The sequence below is a fragment of the Gossypium arboreum genome, chromosome 3 (genome assembly GCF_025698485.1).
Source record: "Gossypium arboreum isolate Shixiya-1 chromosome 3, ASM2569848v2, whole genome shotgun sequence".
In the NCBI taxonomy this organism is placed as follows: domain Eukaryota; kingdom Viridiplantae; phylum Streptophyta; class Magnoliopsida; order Malvales; family Malvaceae; genus Gossypium; species Gossypium arboreum.
The window spans coordinates 33484470-33507819 of NC_069072.1; the positions used below are offsets into that span (position 1 = coordinate 33484470).

General features: G+C 36.6%; 1 non-coding gene across 1 annotated transcript; it reads right to left on the minus strand.

The window, feature by feature from the left end:
- Nucleotides 1-22410: 22410 nt before the first annotated feature.
- Nucleotides 22411-22515, minus strand: LOC128291348 (small nucleolar RNA R71). Its single transcript, XR_008281124.1, has one exon. It is a non-coding gene; the product is annotated as a small nucleolar RNA R71 (small nucleolar RNA).
- Between the last annotated feature and the right edge of the window lie 835 nt (nucleotides 22516-23350).

Below are 23350 nucleotides of genomic sequence, written 5' to 3' on the forward strand. Positions count from 1 at the left end.
TAAGCAAAATCCAAACATGAAATTTTCACACATTCATATTCACATATTCTAGACAATAAATATTACGTTCGAACATGTCGGTGACTCGGTTTAGCGGTCCTGAAACCACTTCCCGACTAGGGTCAATTTTGGGATGTCACAACTCTCCCCCACTTAAGAAATTTTCGTCCCGAAAATCTTACCGTAAATAGGCTCGGTATCGCTCTTTCATAGAGTCCTCAAGTTCCCAAGTGGCTTCTTCCATTCCGTGTTTATGCCACAACACCTTCACTAACGGGATTTTCCTATTGCGCAACTCTTTTACTTCACGCCTCATAATGCGAACCGGTTCCTCTTCATAGCTCAAATTAGGCTGAATCTCAATCTCAGATGGAGTGATTACGTGTGATGGATCAGACCTATATCGTCGAAGCATCGAGACATGAAAAACATTGTGAATCTTTTCGAGCTCAGGGGGCAAAATTAATCGATATGCGACTGGCCCAACTCGTTCGGATACTTCATATGGCCCGATGAACCTCGGACTCAATTTGCCCTTACGACCAAATCTAAGCACCTTCTTCCAAGGTGAAACATTGAGAAAGACCTTGTCTCCAACCTGATATTCAATATCTTTTCTTTTCAAATCCGTATATGACTTTTGGCGATCCGAACCAGCTTTCAAACTTTCACGAATTACTCAAACTTTTTGCTCGGCATCCTTATCCAAATCAACCCCGAAGATTTTTCCTTCACTAAGTTCAGTCCAGAATAATAGGGTACGGCATTTACGACCGTATAAAGCCTCGTAAGGCGCCATTTTAATACTTGATTGAAAGCTATTGTTGTAAGCGAATTCAACCAAAGGTAAATACTGTTCCCATGAACCACTAAACTCAAGGATGCAACATCTCAACATATCCTCGAGTATTTGAATTATCCGTTCGGATTGACCATCGGTTTGGGGATGAAAAGCAGTGCTAAAATGCAGCTTGGTACCCAAAGCCTCTTGCAATTTCTTCCAAAATCGCGATGTAAATCTTGGGTCTCTATCCGACACGATAGAAGTAGGTACCCCATGCAATCGAACAATTTGGGAGATGTATAATTCTGCCAACTTATCGAGCGAAAAATCCGTGCGTACGGGGATAAAGTGAGCCGACTTAGTCAGTCTATCCACAACAACCCAAATCGCATCTTTCTTACTTGCCGACACTGGTAACCCAGATACAAAATCCATTGTCACTCGATCCCATTTCCATTCAGGTATCATGATTGGCTCAAGTAATCCGATGGCACTTGATGTTCCGCTTTCACTTGTTGACATATCGACACCTTAAAACAAATTCAGAAATGTCTCGTTTCATACCGGGCCACCAAAATTGGCGTTTCAGGTCATTGTACATTTTAGTACTACCCGGGTGGACTAACATTCGACTACTGTGAGCCTCGTCCAGAATCTTCGAAATAAGTTTCGAATCCCTTGGAATACATAATCGACCCTTGAATGTCAAGCAATCATTGTCGTCAATCTGAAATTCCGATTCCTCATTCGAAACACATTCGACTCGTTTAGCGACTAATTCAGCGTCGACCTTCTGAGATTCAAGTATTTGATGAATCAATAACGGTTTGGCCTCTAATTCGACTACTAGCACCTCATCGGGTGAAACGGATAGATGAGCATCCATCGCTCTCAAAGCAAACAGTGCCTTGCGACTTAAAGCATCGGCCACCACGTTGGCCTTTCCCGGGTGATAATCAATGATGAGTTCATAGTCTTTCAACAACTCAAGCCAACGTCTTTGTCGCAGGTTTAAATCTCTTTGAGTCATCAAATATTTAAGACTCTTGTGGTCCGAATAAATATGACACCTTTCTCCAAACAAGTAATGCCGCCATATTTTCAAGGCGAACACTATGGCTGCTAGTTCAAGGTCATGGGTCGGATAGTTTCTCTCATGCGGCTTTAGTTGTCTCGACGCGTAAGCCACAACTCGACCTTCTTGCATCAACACACAACCTAACCCAAGCAAGGATGCGCCATCAGATATGACAAACTCTTTCTGGGACTCACTTGTACTAGTATCGGGGCCTCGGTTAAATAGGTTTTTTTTTTTGTCGATCGAAACTTTCTTGACAGCGTTCCGACCACTCGAACTTAACATCTTTTTGAAGTAGTTTTGTCATCGGTGCAGCTATCACCGAAAAACCTTTCACAAATCGTCGATAGTATCCGGCAAGCCCCAAAAAGCTCCTAACTTCGGTAACATTCCTCGGAGGTTTCTAATCGACTATGGCCGAAATTTTGTTCGGGTCCACCCTGACACCCGATGCGGACACCACGTGCCCCAAAAAGCTAACCTCTTTCAACCAAAATTCACATTTACTGAACTTTGCGTATAACTGCTTATCTCGTAAAATTTGCAACACTAGCCTCAGGTGCTCAGCATGTTCGGTTTCATCTCTCGAATAGACCAAAATGTCATCGATAAATACAACTACGAACCGATCCAAGTATGGCCTGAAAATTCTATTCATTAAATCCATAAATACCGCAGGGCATTAGTGAGCCCAAACAAAGATCACCAAGAATTCAGTAGTGACCGTACCTCTTTTTCACAAACAATACCGGTGCGCCCATGGAGAAAAACTCGGTCGAGCGAAACCTCTATCCGTCAATTCTTGCAATTGAACCTTCAATTCCTTTAATTACATTAATGCCATACGACACGGGGCTATTGAAATCGGCGTAGTACCCAGGTACAACCGATGTCAATTCCACTTCTCGAACCAAAGGCAATCCGGTAACTCCTCGGAAAAACATCCGAATACTCACAAACCACTGGTACCGATTCGAGTTTCCTTCCGTCTCTTTACTTTCAAGCACATACGCAAGGTATGTTTCACACCCTTTTCATATGTCTCCGAGCAAATCATAGAAGATATTATCGCGGCACTCCTTTTAAATCAAGAGACTCGACTCGACTACCTCATTATTTGCACTCCTCAAATCAATGGTTTTCCTTTGCGTCCACCAACGCATCATGTACGGTCACCAATCCATACCAAGAATAACATCGAATTCATCAAATGGTAGAAGCATCAAATCACCGGAAAAGCAGATTCTCGAATTATTAGGGGCATCTCTTGCACACTTTATCAACGAGTACGTATTGACCCAAAGGGTTTGACACCCGAATTACGAACTTAGTAGACTCAACAGGTAGAGTCTTACTGGATGCTAGGGTTTCACATACATATGAATGAGTAGAGCCGGGGTCAATCAATGCAATCACACTAGTATCAAAGAGAGTAAAAGTACCAGTGATAACGTCAGGGGAGGATGCCTCCTCTAGTGCGCGGATGGCATATGCTCTAGCAGGAGCACGTGTCTCGGATCGGACAGCCGTATTAGAGGCTCCTCTCTGATTACCACCCCTACCTTCAGAAATTCTCGGGGGCCTACCTCCAGCCGTCGTTCCACTAGGTCTTGCACCTTGCATCTTATTCCTCTCATCTAGCTCCGTGCAATCTCTAATGAAGTGGTCCTTCGAACCGCATCCATAACAGCCCTATTAATGACTTACCCCAACATTCACCTAGGTGTCGTCTTCCACATTGGGGCATTCGTGTCTCTCTTGACGATTATTGCCCACACAAGCTACCGAAGTAGCTCGGGAGTCCGTCAATGGCCGGGCTCTGATGGAAATTCCCGCAGTCGCCCTCGTCTTATTAGTGTCCTCCCTGAACTTCTTTACAGCCGAGAATGGAGCTTTACACGTCGATCTTTTACGATAATCTCTTGCTTCAAATTCAGCCTTCTTCTTCTCCTTTCCAAGTTCTTCCGCCTTGCAGGCTCGTTCGACTAGTGTTACGAACTCCTTTATCTCCAAAATACCCACTAGTAGCTTTAAATCTTCATTCAATCCTTCTTCAAATCTTTTGCACATAGCAACCTCATCAGCCACACACTCCCGGGCATACCGACTAAGTCTTACGAACTCATGTTCGTATTAAGATATGGTCATCCGGCTGTGACATCCCTAATTTGACCCTAGTCGGGAAGTGGTGTCGGGACCATTAAACCGAGTCTTATAAGTAATTAAAAGTTATATTCTATGTTTATGATGTTAGCAAATGCATGTGTGAAAGTTGCATGCATTAATTTGATCATTTCTATGTGAATTTATTAAGATGGACTTATATGAAACATTGTTGAAAGGTGATAGGCCAATCTTCAATGGTCTAATAGTATATGCATGCAAAAGAATGGTTTTGCATGTCAATTTACCCAAAGAGAAGGAAGTGGCCGCCATGGTGATGAAGATGGGCAAAAGAAAACATGTCTTAAACATGTTTTGCTAGTGGTGGATGTTAGAAATAATAAAATAAGAGCATGGGTAAAGAAATGAAAAAAAATGAGTGTGGATGCTTTCCCCCTTGTGCCGTACATGAGAGAAACAAAACAAAGAAAAAAATTTTTGTTCATCTATTTTCACTCTCCTTTTGGCCGAAAATACTAAGGATAAGGAAGGAGTTTTGCTTCATACTTGGTTTGGAAGAGGATTAGGAAGAGGTTGGCTATACTTGCATCAAGAGTAAGGTATGTTTGAGGTTGTGCCATGAGATTCATGCATGTTTTTGGTTGCTAGATTGATGTTCTTGTTAGCCCATGGTTCAAATCTTTGTTATGTCATGGGAATGAAATTCGCCCAAGTGAATATGGTGATAAAGCCATTGCATGCTAAGTGTGAAGCTTGATGATGATGCATGCAAAGATGGATTGTCTACTCTTGAAATTTCTTTGTAGCCATCTTGAGTAAGACTTTGAGTTTTCTTTTTGTTTAACCATGATTGAAGTTGAAAGGGCATGATTGTGATGTATTCGCCATGATGCATTCATGAGCATGGTTCATGCTTCTTGCATGATAGTTAAAATTTGTGTTTTGGATGGCTATGGGCACCTTGAAATTGACCATGCACATATATGTATATATATGTTTGCACATGATGTTTTGGTTATGAAGTAAGTGATGAATATGTTTGTTTAAAGAAGAAAATGTTGAAGAATGTTTGTGAAATTGCAAGTATAATCGGCCATATGAGTGCTTGATGCTATATTATAAGTATTGAGCCACAATATGTAAAACATTAACTAGTAAAATGCATGCTGTTTTTTTGTGTGGTATTAAGTGGATAATTGGCCTCAAATTGGACATGTATATTCGGCCTTAGGTAGCCTATTGATGGCCTTAGCTTTTCCTTGATGCTTGAATGAATTGTATTGAATTGCTTGATGTAGTATAAAATGTGCATGACCATTGTGTATTCAAGCTAAAGGGTGGCCATATGACCATTTAAACTCCTTGTCATATTCGGCCATAAGCTAGCATAATGAGGTTTTAATAAATTAAATTTGTTTGAATTAGCTCAAGAGCTTAGAGGGCCACAATTGGACAAGGGGAAGGAAAAAGTGATCGAATAGCCGTAATAGCCGTTCGACAACATCCGAGGTAAGTCCTCAAGAAGTGACCCTACTTGAATTATGTGAAATGAGATATGGATGTGTAATGATTATCGATTTATGTGTGTATGAGTATTTGAATGATACCCGGGCTAAGTCCCGAAGGCGATTATGCTAGTGATTACCTTTGTGTTTGAGCCTTAGTAACGAAAATGAAACATGAATGTCTAATGATTATTGATGTATGTGTGCATGAGCAATTGAATGATATCCGGGCTAAGTCCCGAAGACATTTATGCTGGAAATTATATCCGGGTTAAGACCCAAAGGCAACTGTGCTAGCGGCTACCTCCGGGCTAAGACCCGAAGGCATTCGTGCACGTGGTTATATCCGGTTGTATTCCGAAGAAGCTTGGGCTGGAGGTGAGTGTTGGTTGCTGTAATAAATTCAATTAGTATGCTCGAAAAGCCCAAAGAATAAGGTATGTTTATATGTGCATTGGAAAAGTCGACATGTTTGAGCAACATTCGCTCAATCGACTAACGAATATCAACTATTGAAGTGGTTGATACCTTGTGAAAGTATATAATGATGAAGTGTGAAGTAAGAATGATTATGTGAATGTGTATTAATGAAATGATGCATTTGGCTATGTGAATGTATTGCTTTAATTAAAGCTGATTTTATTCCTTGAGACTTACTAAGCATAAAAATGCTTACCCGTTGCTTTGGCTCTCTGTTTTATAGATTTTGCTCGATAGCAATCGGATTCGGGATCATTAAAGTCAAGTCATCTACACTATCAAAGCCTCCATTTTGGTATAATTTTGGTTGAACTTTGAAATGGCATGTATAGGACTACCCTTGTCGGTTCAATTGTGTTGTGATGTATATGTGTACGGCCATGCGAAAATGGCTCGTAGAAGTCAAGTATGAACTTAGACCATTTGTGAGTTGTATATATATATATATGGTTTCATGATGTAATTATGGATTGGAAATGGGAGTGTTGGTCACATGATCAGCCATTGAATGGCTAAAATGGTCATAGGTGAACCTATGTATGGCAAGACTAGTTGGATCATGGAGACTACAAATAGATAAGACCTACCTTGAAAACAGATGCTGGCAGCAGCAGTGGAGTGGTTTTGAAAAATCACCAAAATTTTTAGGAATGGAATTAAATAGTGAATAAGTTATGTAAATGAACCTTGATGAGTCTACTTTCATATGGAAGAAACGAAACGGTCATAGGAGTTACATGTTAAGAGATATTAATGCTATTGTGAGACAGGGCCAGAACGGTTTCTGGGTCCCCTGTCGCAACTTTAAAAATTTACTATAAATTATCCAGAAAGAATCAGGAGTCATGCCTTATATGTACAGATTCCATTTTTAGTCTAGTTTCATTAGAAACAAACAGCACCAGTATTAAAGCCCTGTACAGAGATAAATTCAAGTTGTAACGTGCAAAGGTCAGAGCAGTCGATCTCTGTAACATGGGTGACTTTAACTAATAAACTGTACCAATTGGCCCGACCAAAAATTCTAGAAATAAATCCATGGATGGATATATGAGTCTAAATTCAGGGAAAATTTACGAAAACAGTTTCTGAGTTTTGAAACTCGAGATATGATTTTTAAGGCGACAGTGACGCAGTTTTCCAGCCTGACTGGAAATGTCAAATTGATGGGCGAAACATGTAGATTTGGCTTGTTAACCCCTCGTGTCCGACACCGGCGATGGTCTCGGGTTCGGGGTGTTACACCGGCCTTGCTTGAGTTTCAAGAATTCCTTACGCTTCTGATCGATGAACCGTTGACTAATGTATTTCTTTCGAAATTCGGATTGAAAGAAATCCCAAGTAACGCGTTCATTTGGGACTATGGAAATCAAAGTCCTCCACCAATAGTAGGCTGAGTCTCGCAACAAGGATATAGCACACTTTAGACATTCATCGGGTGTGCATGATAGTTCATCGAACACCCGAATGGTGTTATCAAGCCAGAACTCGGCCCTTTCGGCATCATCAGTAACTATGGCCTTGAACTCCTCGGCCCCGCGCTTCCTAATCAAGTCCACAGGGGGTTTACTCAGCCTCACCGGATCAGTAACTGATGGCATTACGGGCTCTTGGGGTGGATTATTTATATTCGGGAATGGTTGGACAGCCGGATTGGTTCGGGCATATTGCACGACCCACTCATTCATCATGGTGAAGAAGGCTTGTTTCGCCCCTTCATCTTGATTATTCGCGGATGACTGAGGCTCAACAGGAGGTGTCCCTTGCGCAGGAGCAGCCGCTACACTTTCAACGTCATCCGCCAAGGGTCTCTCTACCCCGGGTTCCATTTGCAATCAAAACAAAAATTTCAACCGTCAGAAGTCATCACATTTTTAAGCACTAACAATTTGGCATGTATAGCTAGACTCACACGCGCTATGGTAGTCCTAGAACCGACTAAACCATAGCTCTGATACCAATAAAATGTAACACCCCGTTCCCGATACCGTCGCCGGAGTCGGACACGAGGGGTTCTCATACCAGCTCTCATGTGTCACACAGACTATTTTTCACATTTCCAGTCCAGCTGGCAAACTGCGTCCCTGTCACCTTAAAAATCATATCTCGAGTTCCAGAACTCGAAAACCAGTTCCGTAAATTTTTCCCGAATTTAGACTCATATATCCATCCGTGGATTTATTTCTATAATTTTTTGTCAGGCCAATTGGTACAGTTTATTAGTTAAAGTCGCCCATGTTACAGGGGTCGACTACACTGACCTTCGCGCATTATGACCTGGATATCTTCTCTTACAGAGCTTCAATTCTCATGTCGTTTGTTTCTAATGAAACTAGACTCAAAGGGGAATCTGCACATATAAGGCACGACTTCTAATTTCTTCTGGATAATTTATGGTAAATTTTCAAAGTTGAGACAGGGGATCCAGAAACCGTTCTGGCCCTGTCTCACGAGAACTTTAATATCTCTCAGTATACTGCTCATATGGTCTTTTCGTTTCGTCCATATGAAAATAGATTCATCAAGGTTCAATTTCATAATTTATTCACTATTTAATTCTACTTATACTATTTTTAGTTATTTTTCAATCTCATATCACTGCTGCTGTCCGCAACAGTTACTGCAGTAGACTATGCCAATTTCATGAATCTTTCCTTGACCTTACTAATCATCCATCATACATGACACAAATTATGGCCACCTTATCAAAATTAAAGTTTCTAAGACTCGTGGCTATAGGTTCTAGCATCCCACTCAACGACCACATAGGCCATTTTCACATGGCTTAAAGTTTACAACCCACAATTCAACAAAACATAATAGCCTATACATGCCAAATGTTCTCCTAGTTCAACTACGAAGACAATACCAAAAGATTTCCAGCCGGTGTGATGACTTCAACGACGGTTCCAAGCACGCAAATAATACGAGTCCAAGAGACCTAAAATGGGTGACAAGAAAACACCGAGTGAGTTTATAACTCAGTAAGTCATAAGCATTCAACAACCATCCATTAAAAAAGTTACCACAACATGAAACAATAAACGAGGCTAGGTACTCATCCATATCAAAACTATACCATAATTCCTTGGACCTTTCAGTTCAATCTCATACCAAGTCATACATCCACATTTCATATTCCACACAACAAGATATTTAAGGCATTTTCACACACTAACTCATTTCCACCACAACCATACAATTTCAATCATCACATAGATTTAAAGCTTACCAAGCTCAACCCCGAGCATGAACATAGTGCCTATTCGCCATGAGCTCAAGGTACTTACCCGATCCGCTGTCCGTGATCAGCTCGATAATGTCGCACACTCAGTGCCAATAGTGATGCAAAAGTATATAGTGAGTCCGCACACTTAGTGCTATATAATCAGCTCGCACACTTAGTGCTATATGATCAAATTCGCACACTTAGTGCTGTACAAATTTTAAACCCGCACACTTAGTGCCAATCTTGTCACCGTGTCCATTTATACCCGCACACTTAGTGCCGAGACCAATACTTTAAGCATTTTACTACCTTTATACATTCAACAATGGCATCATTCCATACACATACATTTCCATTTACACATCAACTCATTAAACACAATTGCATATATATTATGATCATTTAAATCAATACCAAATATATGCTTAATGACTTACCTTATATTGGATGAAACGATTTCCAATCGGTACTCGATTATCTTTGCTTTGCCTTTGTTTGATTTTCCCCTTTGATGTCTTGATCTAGAATAAATACATTTAGTAGTAATTTTTTTATTCTAATGTACAACATCATGAATCAACTCAACCGAATTATCTCTATCACCGAACTAAAATTCGCACCTTAACTTCATCTCATTACCCTTAAAGTCCAAATGCACACATACACAATTTATATACAAATTTCATCCTCACAATGTATATAATTCATTCGCCATTCACCACTCACCTAACAAAACTTCATATCAAATTTCCATGACCGATCACACCTATACTTACATTCCATATAGCGAACATTACTTGTATATGTACCCATAAATTAAATGTGAGAATTTAGCAAAGTTACCTTTGAAAGACTCACCCAAACAACATGGAAATGTCCAGCTTTGGACAGCATTGAATTTTCAAATGAGACATGCATTAAACTTAACCGAATTTGTCATAAAATTTACAATATTGGACAGCATGTAAAAGCAAATTAAGGCAGCATAATAAGATAGTCACAATTGCACACGTCAACACATATTTGAGCAGCCATACCACACCATTTACTTCACCATTTAGCCACGGTTTCCAGGAGCAAATTAATCCACACTCACCAAACAAAACTATCAAAATCTTACATGCATGTCGCATGCAACAACAATCTCAAGCATCGCAACACTTAAAACCGAACAGCTTAGGAAGAAATATAAAATATTTGCAAAGAATCGATCGAAAATTCCTCCAAGATGGAAATCACCTATTTGATTCGCTCCATTGTATTTCTCTATTATTGCTTCCTCTTCTTCTTCTAGTTACAACAATTGCAAAAGAAAGAGAACATGAACACTCCTTCTTCTTCTCAAGTCATGGTAATTGTAACAAAAATGAGAATGGATGAACAACAAGGATTTTTCTTTCTTCTTCCTCAACTCACGGCAATGGGGGGGACATTCACCATTCTCTTTTTTTTTTTTTTTATTTCTTTACTACTAGCTTTCTATTTTATTGTTTCCTACATACATCATTAGCCTAACATGTTGGAAACATGTTTCCCTTGCCCATCACTCTTGTCATGGCCGGCCATTAGCTAATATCAAAGGGGAATTTGACATGCAAGTCCACCCCTTTGATTACATGCACTAATAGGCCACTTACATTTTCCTAGCACATTTCTAAGTTTTCTCACATAAGTCCTAATCACAAAAATTCATCTACAATTAAGCAAAATCCAAACATGAAATTTTCACACATTCATATTCACATATTCTAGACAATAAATATTACGTTCGAACATGTCGGTGACTCGGTTTAGCGGTCCCGAAACCACTTCCCGACTAGGGTCAATTTTGGGATGTCACATTCAGAATGTCACGTATCACTTTCGACCTTTTCTTCAGTTTCCCGTATCTAATCAACACCCAAAAGCTTTTTCTTACTGAGATCGGTCTAGTATAATGGAGTTCAACACTTTTGACCATACAAAGCATCGTATGGTGCCATCTTAATGCTCGATTGATAACTGTTATTGTATGCAAATTCAACTAACGGTAGAAATCTCTCCCAGTTACCTTCAAACTCCAAAACACAACATCGTAGTATATATTTGAGTATCAGAATCACTCACTCAAATTGACAATCTGTTTGGGGTTGAAATGCTGAACTAAAATGCAATCAAGTACCTAGACCTTCGTGTAACCTGCTCTAGAATCGAGATGTAAACTGTGGATCTCTGTTAGAAATAATAAAAGGTGGCAGACATGCAACTGAACGATCTCGGCAACATACAACTCTGCCAATCTCTCGAGTGAAAAATCTGTATGCATTAGAATAAAATGTTGATTTCATCAAATGATCAACGATAACCCACACAACATATTTCTTTCTCGGAGATAGAGGTAATCCCAATACAAATTCCATCATGACACGTTCCTTTTTCTATTTTGGAATCATCACTGGTTGTAACAAACCAGAAGGTACCTGATCATTGGCTTTAACTTGTTGAAAAACCAAACATTTCGATAGGAACTCAGAAATCTCTCGTTTCATACCTGGCCACCAATGCATCTGTTTCAAATTGTCGTACATTTTATTGTTACAAGGATGAACCAACAAGCTACTACTATGAGCTTCCTGTAAAATTTGCTTAATGAGATCAAACTTTCTCAGAACACAAGTTTTGCCTTTAAAGTACAAACTGTCATCTGAACCCACATGGAAATCTAAATCAGGTGTCATTTCAATCTGTTTCTGTTTAGCTAACAAAACATCATCACATTTCTTAGCTTCACAAATCTGTTGCAGAAACGTCGATTTAGCTTAAATTGAACCATCATTACTCAACATTAGTCGTGTTTTCAAAGCTCTCAAAATACATAAAGATTTTCTACGCAATGCATCAGCATCAATGTTAGCCTTTCCTAGATGATAATCAATGATGAAGTCATAATCTTTCAATAATTCAAGCCATCTGTACTATCTCAAATTCATATCTTTTTGAAACATCAAATACTTCAGGCTTTTATGATCTGTGAAGTTATGACATTTTTATCCGTACAAATGGTGTCGTCAAATATTCAAAGCAAACACAATAGCTGCAAGCTCTAAATCCTGGGTTAGATAATTCTTTTCATGCGGTTTCAACTGTCTAGAAGCATACACTATCACTTTGCCTTCTTGCCTCAAAACACAGCCTAAACTATTCAATGAAGCATCATTGTAAACAAAAAATTCTTTACCAAACTCTGGCTAAAGCAACCCTCGGTTAACAAAGCTTTCAACTGATTAAAACGTTACTGACATTTCTTGGATCATTTAAATTTAACATCTTTTTACAACAGCTTCATCAATGGTACAGCAATCATCGAAAATCCCTTGACCAATCTTCTGTAATATCTAGCTAAACCCAAAAAAATTTTGACTTCAGATACATTTCTCGGAGGCTTCAAATCTACCACAGCTGAAAATTTGTTCGAATCAACTCTAATGCCACCTGCTGATACCACATGTCCCAAAAATCTAACTTCTTCAAGCCAGAACTCACATTTGCTGAATTTAGTGAATAGTTGTTTTTTGCATAAGGTTTACGAAATAATTGTCAAAGGCTGGGCATGCACTATTACATCGCATGAATAGATCAAAATGTCAGCAATGAACACAATAACAAATCTGTCTCAATACAGTCTGAATATTCTATTCATCAAATCCATAAATATAGTAAGTGCATTATTCAAACCAAATGACATCATAAGAAACCCATAATGTCCTTACCTGGTTTAGAATGTGGTTTCTGGCACATCTGAGTTTTTAACTCATAATTGATAATAACCAGAACAAAGATTGATCTTTGAGAATACTGTCGTACCTTTCAACTGGTCAAATAGATCATCAATACTTGGCAATGGATACTTGTTCTTGATTGTGACTTTGTTGAGTTATCAATAATCTATACATAGTTGCATAGATCCGTCTTTTCTCTTAAAAAATAACACAGGAGCATTCCAAAGAGAAAAATTGGGCTGAGCAAAGCCTCTATTTTTCAACTCTTGTAACTAAGCTTTCAACTCTTTCAATTCTGTAGGTGCCATTCTATATGGGGCTATCAATATTAGAGATGCTCTTGTCATTAATTCAATAGCAAACTCAACCTCTCTGATTGACGGTAACCCTGGTAACTCTTCTAGAAATACATATTTATACTCACATACCACTGGAGTCGATTCTAGCTTCAATTTTAAAACCATGGAATCAACTATATAAGTGGGATATGCTTCAAAGCCCTTTTTAACATATTTTTGTGCCGTCATAGCTTACATTATATTAGATGTACCATCCAATCTACCTAACTCAATTTGGATCCATTTACCATCCTTACATTTTAAAACAATATGTTCTCTTCTACAATTCACAATAACATCATGCTGAGTAAACTAGTCCATACCTAGAATCACATCAAACTTATCAGAGGGTAACAACATCAAACTAGCAAGGAAATTGTAACCCCTAATTTTCAGTGGACATCATCTACATAACTGATTAACTAGAATAGGCTGACTCAGGAGATTTGTCACTTCGACAGTATGTTCAGTGAATCCAACAGGTATTTTCTTTTTGTCTACTAATGTAGTGCATATATACGAATGAGTTGATCTAAGATCAATCAATGCATATACATCAATATAAAAGGGAGAAAAAGAACTTGCAATCACATTTAGAGCAGTAGCTTCCCCTCTAGCTCAGATTGCATAGGCCATAGCTGGTGTTTTTGCTTCAGACTGTTCATTCATCTTGCTATTTTTTCCTCGATCGGGAGTAGCATTTCTAACGTTTCCAGGTCGTCTACCCCTCTAAGAAGTTGCTTTAGGCTTATTTGATTGATTTCCAAAATCATTTTGCTTCTTCAGACAGTTACGAAGAAAATGGTCTGGAGACCCACAACAGAAACAAGCTCCCGATTTTGATTGACACTCACTAAAATGTCTTTTATTGCATTCATCACACATAAGAACGATTCTCTCAACATTTCTTACACTTCCAATATTAGCCGCTAGTGAAATAACTGACTGGAAATTACTTTACCTCAGTTTTTCTCTACCAACAAACTCTGAAGGCACAACTGATAAACTTGTGTCATTTCTAAATTTCTTCAATAAAGGCGTTTAAGCATGCTGGAATGACCCTCTTTTTCTATAATTTCAAAATTTCAAATCTGACTATCGTTCGGTTTAACAAATTCCTTCAACTTTCTGAGTCTGCTCTAAAATTTTTAGAAATTTCCGTAACTTTAATGTTACTACAACCATACAAATATCATCATTCAAATCATCTTCCAATCTAATACACATTTCCTCCTCATTTGATAGATTTTACAAACATACTTGCTTAACTTCACAAATTCACGTTTATACTCAGCTATAGTACAATTTCCTTATTTTAACTCGAGAAACTCTTTATTATTCCGATCAATGAACAACCAGCTAACATACTTTTTCTTGAATTCATTCTGAAAGAAGTCCCAATTAACACGATCATTTGACATCATCGTGCTCAAAGTATCCCACCATAGATACACCTTATCTATCAGTAAGGATACTGCACATCTCAAGCAAACTTTAGGGGTGCATAACAATTTCACAAAAACTTTCTTTGTATTCGTTAGCCAATACTTAGCTTTTGAAGGATCATCATCTACCGTACCTCTAAATTTTTTCACTCTACATTTTTGAATTTTATCTATTGAGACTCAGGTAATCGTTATTGGTACAGGGTTTTGAGTATTCATGGGTGCCAGAGGAGGCACAATAGGGGATGGAGGTGGAAGAGTTGCAAAATTTGCTTGCTTGAACTCTTTGAACCATTGGTTCATTAGTCTAAGAAATAAATTTCTCATCTCATCACCAACGGATTGTGGAGTAGAGGCACTATTACTTACTTCAAGATTTGAAGCTTGAACGTTACTTTCAACTTCATTAACTATAGCTTAGTTTAATTCAGCTAACATCTTGAATGTATAAGAAAATACAATGTTAGAACACATCAAGAGCATCACACTATCATAGGTTATATGTGGCATGTATATACTAAACTTTACTCCCCTACATTAGTCGTATAATTGACTAAATCGTAGCTCTAATACCACTAAATGTAATACCTCTATCCTGTATCTGTCGCCAGAACAGGTTATGGAGCATTACCATAGAAACATAAATTTAAAACATTCGTTTCATACATTATTGTAAACACAGTCTAATACATTCAATCACATACATAACATCCTTTGATTGAGGCCTCAAGGCCCTAAAAATACCTTAAGAACAATTTGGGATCAAATCGAAAATAATAAAAAAGTTAGAAATATTTGATTGTAGGGTCACATGGCCATGTGACTCACATGACTAAGACAAACTGTTGTGTCTCAAGTCGTGTAACAATCGAAAGAGAGACACATGACTATGTCTTAGCCTGTGACCTCACTCGTGTAACTCTTTGAGTTATGTCACACAGCCAAGCCACACACCTGTGTACTAGGCCGTGTAACTCTCAAAATAACCACACACGCTTGTGTGCCATGCCTTGTGCTAGGCCATGTAACAGGCTGACATGCATGCTTTATAACCTACAAAGGACACACAGCCATGTCACACACGACTGAGTCACACACCCGTGTCCCAGGCCGTATGGACATGAATTTGCCCAAAAACAAGCCATTTTCAACACCAAACCATGCATCTACCTAAAGGTATTTAATACATAATATCAAGGCATTAAAACATGACCCAAAGCCTACATAAAATGACCAAATCAATAATCCAAGATCAAACAACAATATGTCATAGAAGGCACCTCAATATCAATTGCCAAAACCTACCTAATCATGCAAACTTTACTAAATACATTCATCAACTACAAATTCCAAAAACCTAAAAAACCTATAACCTAAAGTAGCTCCATAACTCAAACCATCAAATGATTCCAATAAACCATTCTCATTCATCATCAATAGTGACCAAAAGTACCTTCTAAAGTAAACATCATAACCTATTATGCATATATGGAATCAAAACATAAACACGTTTAATTATTATATACACATTCATCAAATACCATTTTATAACATCTTAGATATGTTTCAACCCTAAATTCAACTACTTAAGTTTATACATGCCAGTACCCTAAGAGATAGAAAAACTACCAAAGTCGGTGGATAGTGTGAGCTAAAGATTTGATCCACCTAAAGTGTCGACAACAATGATCTACAAAACAATCCAAAAAAACAAATAAGCTTATAGAGCTTAGTAAGGACGTATCATATCATTTTATGTGTCAATAAATTGAATATATTTCATATATTATTCAATTTAGAATTACAGAGGCCTAAACAGAGTACGAAGTACATTTAGGGGTACCGAAGTACAAACTAGGGCACGTTTGTGCAATTTAGTGGTACTGAAGTAAAAATAAGGGCACAAATGTACAATTCAGGGGTACCGAAGTACAAACACGGGCATGTCTATGCAATTCAAGGGTACTGAAATACAAATAGAGGCACATATGTACAATTCAAGGGTACCGAAGTACAAATAGGGGCACGTATCTTCAACTTATCATTTTTCTTCTAATAACGTAATAATTAAAACATCATAATATAAGTACACAAATAGAAACTTCATTACATATCAAAAAACACTACGAACTTACCTCGACAATTAAAGCGTAGGAACAAAATCGACTAATCTGAGGCTTTAGCTTTTCTCTAATCTAAATCCGTTTTTGGTCTACCTTGATCTAAATAAATAAATTCAATCCATTTGATATCTCTATTATTTGATTCAGTCCACATTTCATATGTAATAGCCCAAAATTGGGTCTAGTTGGAACAGAGGTTTTGGGACCACAAAATCTGAGATATAAATAATTATTTTATGATTATTTTGAGGTCTATGATATGATTGCATGATTGTGTGAAAATTTCGTGAAGAAATTCTATGCATAAAGTGCTTAATTCGAAGTTAGGAACTAAATTGAAGAAGTTGCAAAACTTGCATTCTAGAAGTTTCTAGTATGAAATTGATTTGAAATATTAATTAGGAGCTCTTAAATAGAAATTTGACCAATTTCAAAGTTATGGACAAAAATTGGACATGGATGGAATTTTTGGAAAGTTTAGTAGTAAGGGTATTTTGGTCATTTAGGGGTAAAATGAATTAAAATACAAAATTAAAAGCCAATTTTTCTCATCTTCTTCACCATGGACGTGTATACCAAGTGAGACTCCATGGCTAGGGTTTTCAAGCTTCCCAAGCTCAATTGTAAGTCTGTTCTAACCCCGTTTTTCAAGTTCTTTACGTTTTTGGAGTCCCGGTAACTTGTTTTAGCTTATGCTAGCAATAATTCAACCTAGGGTTCATATTTGGAAAAATAACCATAGGTAAAATTTGTGTATTCTGGTGTTTTATGATACAATATGAGGTTTTAAATTATGTTAGACAACTTGTGCTACTCGGTTTTAAGTGAAAACGAGCAAAAGGGCTTAATTGGTAAAAATACCTAATAGTCATAAGTATATGTTAGAGTGAGAATTTGATGTTGCCATAGAAGGGAAAAGTGATCATCGTGTCATAAAACATAAGAATAAGGGATGAAGTTTAATTCCCGAGCCTAGGGGCAAAAGTGTAAATATGCAAAAGTTTAGGGGAAAAATTGTATTTTTTCCAAAGTTTGAGTTAAGGACTGTTTTGAATAGTACATTAATTAAATAAGTAAAATATGATGTTTTAGATCCCGAAAAACGAGATTTGAACCTAGAATGAGAGAAAAATCGAAAATTTGGAAAGTTGGTAAAATGGCCGTTTTAATATCAAGGTAAGTTCATATGTATAATAAGCATTAATTTATGCATGTTTCAATGTAAAGTCGATATATTTACTATGATCTCCGAGGTGTTGAAAGTATGTAAGTTGGTATGATAATAATACAACAATAATGTCAGTAATTTATATTTGAAAGTTAAATTTAGTGAATTAATTGAATTATGTTAAATTAAATGATTCGGTGCCAAGTTTATGAATTGATTTAAAAATATGTCTATGGTACATGAAGTGCATTGAATTATCATACATAAATGTGATTTCTATGATTATGGATATTATGGGAAATTGTAAGTTCATATGATTTTTAATAAGACAATGTGTAATTTAATATTATTGCGTTGATATTAAATGAGATGTAAGTTTATATGTAAGTAATACATCACTATTACTTGTATTATGATATTTTATAAAAATATTGGAAATATGTTTGTGGATAATTACTTGATTGGTGAAATTGTTGGAAAAGAGAGAAATCCGGTTGAACCTTCTGAAAGATTGGATGATACTGATGGTATGTAGCTAGGTCACATGTATAGTCTGAGTGCACATCATGTGTACAAGAGAGCTACAAGACATTATGATATATCTAGGTCGCATGGGTGATACTATGTGTACACCATGTAGACAAGAGAGCTACGGGATATATGTAGCTAGGTCGCATGCGTGGTTCCAAGTGAAGGACACCATGTAGACAAGAGAGCTACGAGATAAACTGGCTAGGTCACATGGGTGGTACTAAGTGTTCACCATGTGTACAAGAGAGCCAAACTATATGATGGGTGGAGCTATGTGCTGAAACCACCAAGTATCGAGGATTGATCTGAAGTGTTCAACGGGAGACTCTCTATGTTTTGCTTTGTGAGTTATGTGATGAATAAGTGCAGGAACTTGGTTATGTGAATGATGTGTTCATTAAGTGACCAGGATGTGGTAAGGTTATAAACAAGTAAGTTATACATGAGAATGATTTTATGGTGACCTTGTGATCATGGGCCTATACTTGTCATGTATGAAATGTGGTGAAAATGATTTGTGATATGTATGTTAAAATGAGGTTAATACAAAGAAAGTGTGAAAGAGTGAATTAGCAATAAAACTGTTTTGGATAGTAGCAGTGACGTGATTTTGAAAAATCACCAAAAATAGTATAAATTGAATCAAAGACTGAATGAGATATCATATTAAATCTTAATGAGTCTATTTTCATATAAAAGAAACATACAAAGAAAAGGAGTTCTATATTTTGAGATATTTATGTTTTTGTAAGACTGATTCAGAATGATTACGTGATCCCCTGTTCTGACTTTGGAAAACCAAAAAAATTTGGAGAAAATAATTACAGGCTCAAAATTATATTTTTAAAATCAATAATGAGTCTATTTTCAATATAAATCAACAAGAACATTATCCGAGTTCTGTCTTGTGAGATAATTATTTTTAGTGAAGAGAGGTCGAATCATGAAAAGTGAAACAAAGGAAATTTTAATGAATAAACTGTACTAATTGGCTAAACCAAAAATTATGAAAATTTTATGGTGGAAAGATATGTGAGTATAGTTTCAGGGGAAATTTACAGATCTTAATTTGGAGCTCTGTAGCTCGAATTATAAATAATTAAGTGACTATGACTCGTGTGGACAGTTTGATGTGAACATTTATTAGTAAATTGTGAAATCGTACTTACAAGAATGCTATATACATTAAGTATGTGGAATGGAGAGGAGGAGGAGGAAAATAAATATTTGTGGAATACATGGAAACTATGGTATATGAAATATTGATATAATGAAATAAATGATATGTGATTATAAGAAAACAAAAGAGAATGTTATGTATCATGACATGTATATATATATATATATATATATATATATATATATATATATATATATATATATGACTAGTCTCAATGTAATGCTTGTTGGGTATGGAATTGAATTGAAATGTTTCAGGCAAACATGGTATTCTGCGCATCTGAATCGTGGTATTTTATAAAGATATGATCTAGCTTTAAATATGAATGCTTGATGATTAAGCTGAAGATATTTGGTAAGATGATAATCTTGGTATAAATGTATAAATTGTACTATAATAAACAAGGTAAAATGAGTATGAGAGACACATGTATGATGACATACAAATGCTATGTTTGTGGTTTAATTGAGGATGTTTAATCATTAAATGAATACCATGTTGTATGCTTTTGATTTTGTATAAGTGTGTAAGAGATCAAGGTTGACCAAAGCTTGGAAAATAGCCTAGGTACATTCCACACAGGCAGAGACACGACCATGTGTCTCAGCCGTGTATGGAACACGACTTTGGGACACGGGCGTATGAAGCCTTAAAGCATGAAATTTCCAAGATTATCGTAAGTTCTCGGTTTAGTCCCAAACCCTTTCTAAAGTATGTTTTGGGCTCCGTAGACTCAAATAAGGGACTATGTGTAAGAGAATGAATGCTTTGAAATATGAATAAAATTTTATGGCTCGTATTTAGTTTAATGTTTGTATGTTTGTCTGGTAACGCCTCGTACCTTAGCCCGGCCTCGGATACGGGTAAGGGGTGTTACATCATATTTTTGTGAAATTATAATTTTGCCCCGAACATTTTAACTTTTGATAATTTAGTCCTTAAACTCTAAAATTGAAATCTAAGCATTTTAATCCTCTTCTCATGCCAACTAAATTCAATAGGGACCTATATCAATACAACAAACCTACATTTTACCAATTTACTATGAACTTTTATCATTTTCACAAATAAGTCATAAACACAATTTTCATCAAAATTCACATTACAAAACTAGTTTATTTATCAACAATGACTCATAATATTTCTTTAAACATCAAGAATCATGTAAGAGCATTCATGGAAAAACCCTAAATCTTTAACAATTTTGCAATTGGATCCCCGGGCTAGCTATATTAAGCTACAATGATCCCAAAAACATAAAAATCATTAAAAACAAGATTAGAAAATATACCATGCAAGCAAGAAGAAGTGGCTGAATGTTTCAAACACTAAAAATGGCTTCTTTCCCCTTCAATTTCGGTGGAGTCCTATTTTGAAGAAGATGAATGCTTTGTTTTAATTAATTTTGACCTTATTTACTCATTTACCCTTTTATCCTTTAAAATCATTCAAAATTACATTAATACCTTAGTCATGAATGTCAACTAACCCTTTAATTGGTCTATTTACCATCCAATTCCCTTAGATTAAAATTCCATAGCTACTTGACACCTTTGACTAATAAAACTCTACTTTTGTACCTTTTTTTTTATTTAGTCCTATTTACGTTATTAAGCATGCAAACATCAAAATTTCTTAATGAAATTTTAATACGACCTTACTAACATGCCATGGACATTAAAATAATAATAAAATAATAATTTACTTGTCAAATTTGTGATCCCAAAATCACTGTTCTAATTTCACCGAAAATGGGCTATTATATAACATATTTTTGTTTATAATTGATTTTATTAATCCATTCATTACATTTATTTATCAATTAATCACCTATTTATTTTGCATAGTTTAATTAGTCAATTTTGTAGTAATAGAATAACCAATTATTTTAGTCAATTTTGATCCCTATGAAGACGATACTCACTCATCACTTTATTACTTGATTTGGCGTGTATACATGCACATTTGCATTACACATTCACACCTGACAAGTTTTTGGTGTTGTTGTCAGGGGTCGGTAATTTTGGTGAAATATTTGGTATGTTATTACCACTTTACTTTTATTAGTTTAGCTTAATTAGTTGTTTTGATTTTTTTTTCTTTTCAAGATTTTTGTTGGTGCATGAATAGTGATATTTTAGCAATTGAAGAGTATTCATTTTATCCAAAAATTGTGAAAACCTTGAGAAGAAGGAGGAAAGAATTGCGAGAAATGGAAAGAATTAGAAACAATCAGGTTATAGAAGAGCCATTACATCGGGAAGGAAGGCATACTGATATTCCTCAAATAATAGATAAGAAAGATATACCCATAAAAGAACTTGTAGTGCCAATCTTGGATGATTTAAATCCGAGAATTTTTAGGCTGTATATTCAGGCTCAACAGTTTGAGTTAAAACTGGTGATGTTTTAAATGTCACAAACTGTGGGGAAGTTTAGTGGATTGCTTACTGAAGATCCACGGTTGCACTTAAGACTCTTTTTGGAAGTCTGCGATTCATTCACGAAGCAGGGTGCTCTTGAAGATGCCCTGAAACTGAAGTGATTCCCTTATTCATTGTAAGATTGTGCCAGAGCATGGTTAAATGGATTACCATCAGGAATTATGGCATCTTGGAATGAACTTAGGGGTTTCTACTGAGATATAATATTCTGACCATGAATGCCAAACTGAGGAACGATATTACATCCTTTCGGCAATCTGAGGATGAAAAATTATGAAGCATGGGAGCAATTCAAGGAGTTAATTGAAAAATTCCAAATTAATGGTTTCCAACATTGGACGCAAATGGAAATGTTTTACAATGGATTGAATGCACATACAAGAATGGTGGTTAACATATCTACCAATGGGACTTTGCTTGATAAATCATATAATAAAGCATATGAAATTCTAGAGAGGATAGCAAATAATGATTATCAATACCCCACTACCATATTAGGGACAAACAGAAGAGTTTCTGGAGCAATGGAACTTGATGCAATCAATTCCATAACAACTCAGGTATCATCTTTGATGAATATGATTAAAACATTGAAAAGACCAACTGCAGTGCAGGAAATAAAAGCAACCGAGTTAGCATGTGTTTACTATGGAGAGGATCATGTTTTTGATGAATTTCCATCAAATCCAACCTCAGTTTATTATATGGGAATTTTTAGTTGCAGGAACAACAACCCATATTCCAACACATATAATCTGAGAAGCAACATCCCAACTTTAGTTGGAGTAATCTAGCGGTGGGAAATCCTTGCAATGCTATTCGACAGAATGTTGCGGGTGCACCACCTGGATACAATTATCTTATGCCATGGAAAAATGTTCAAAACAATTCAACTTTGAGTTATTCATTGATGGAAGATTTATTAAAGGAATAGATGGCCAAGAATAATGTTATCAGTCAAAGTCAAGCTGTACCTTTAAGAGCTTTAGAGAATCAAGTGGGGCAAATTGCCAAAGCACTAAGCTCAAGACCGCAAGGAGCATTGTCGAGCGATACCAAAAATTCACGATCTTAAGGAAAGGAACAGTGTAAAGTTATTACTCTTCAAAGTGGTATGTCGCTACTAGGGGTTGTTAGTAACACCACTATTGAAGAAAGTAGTT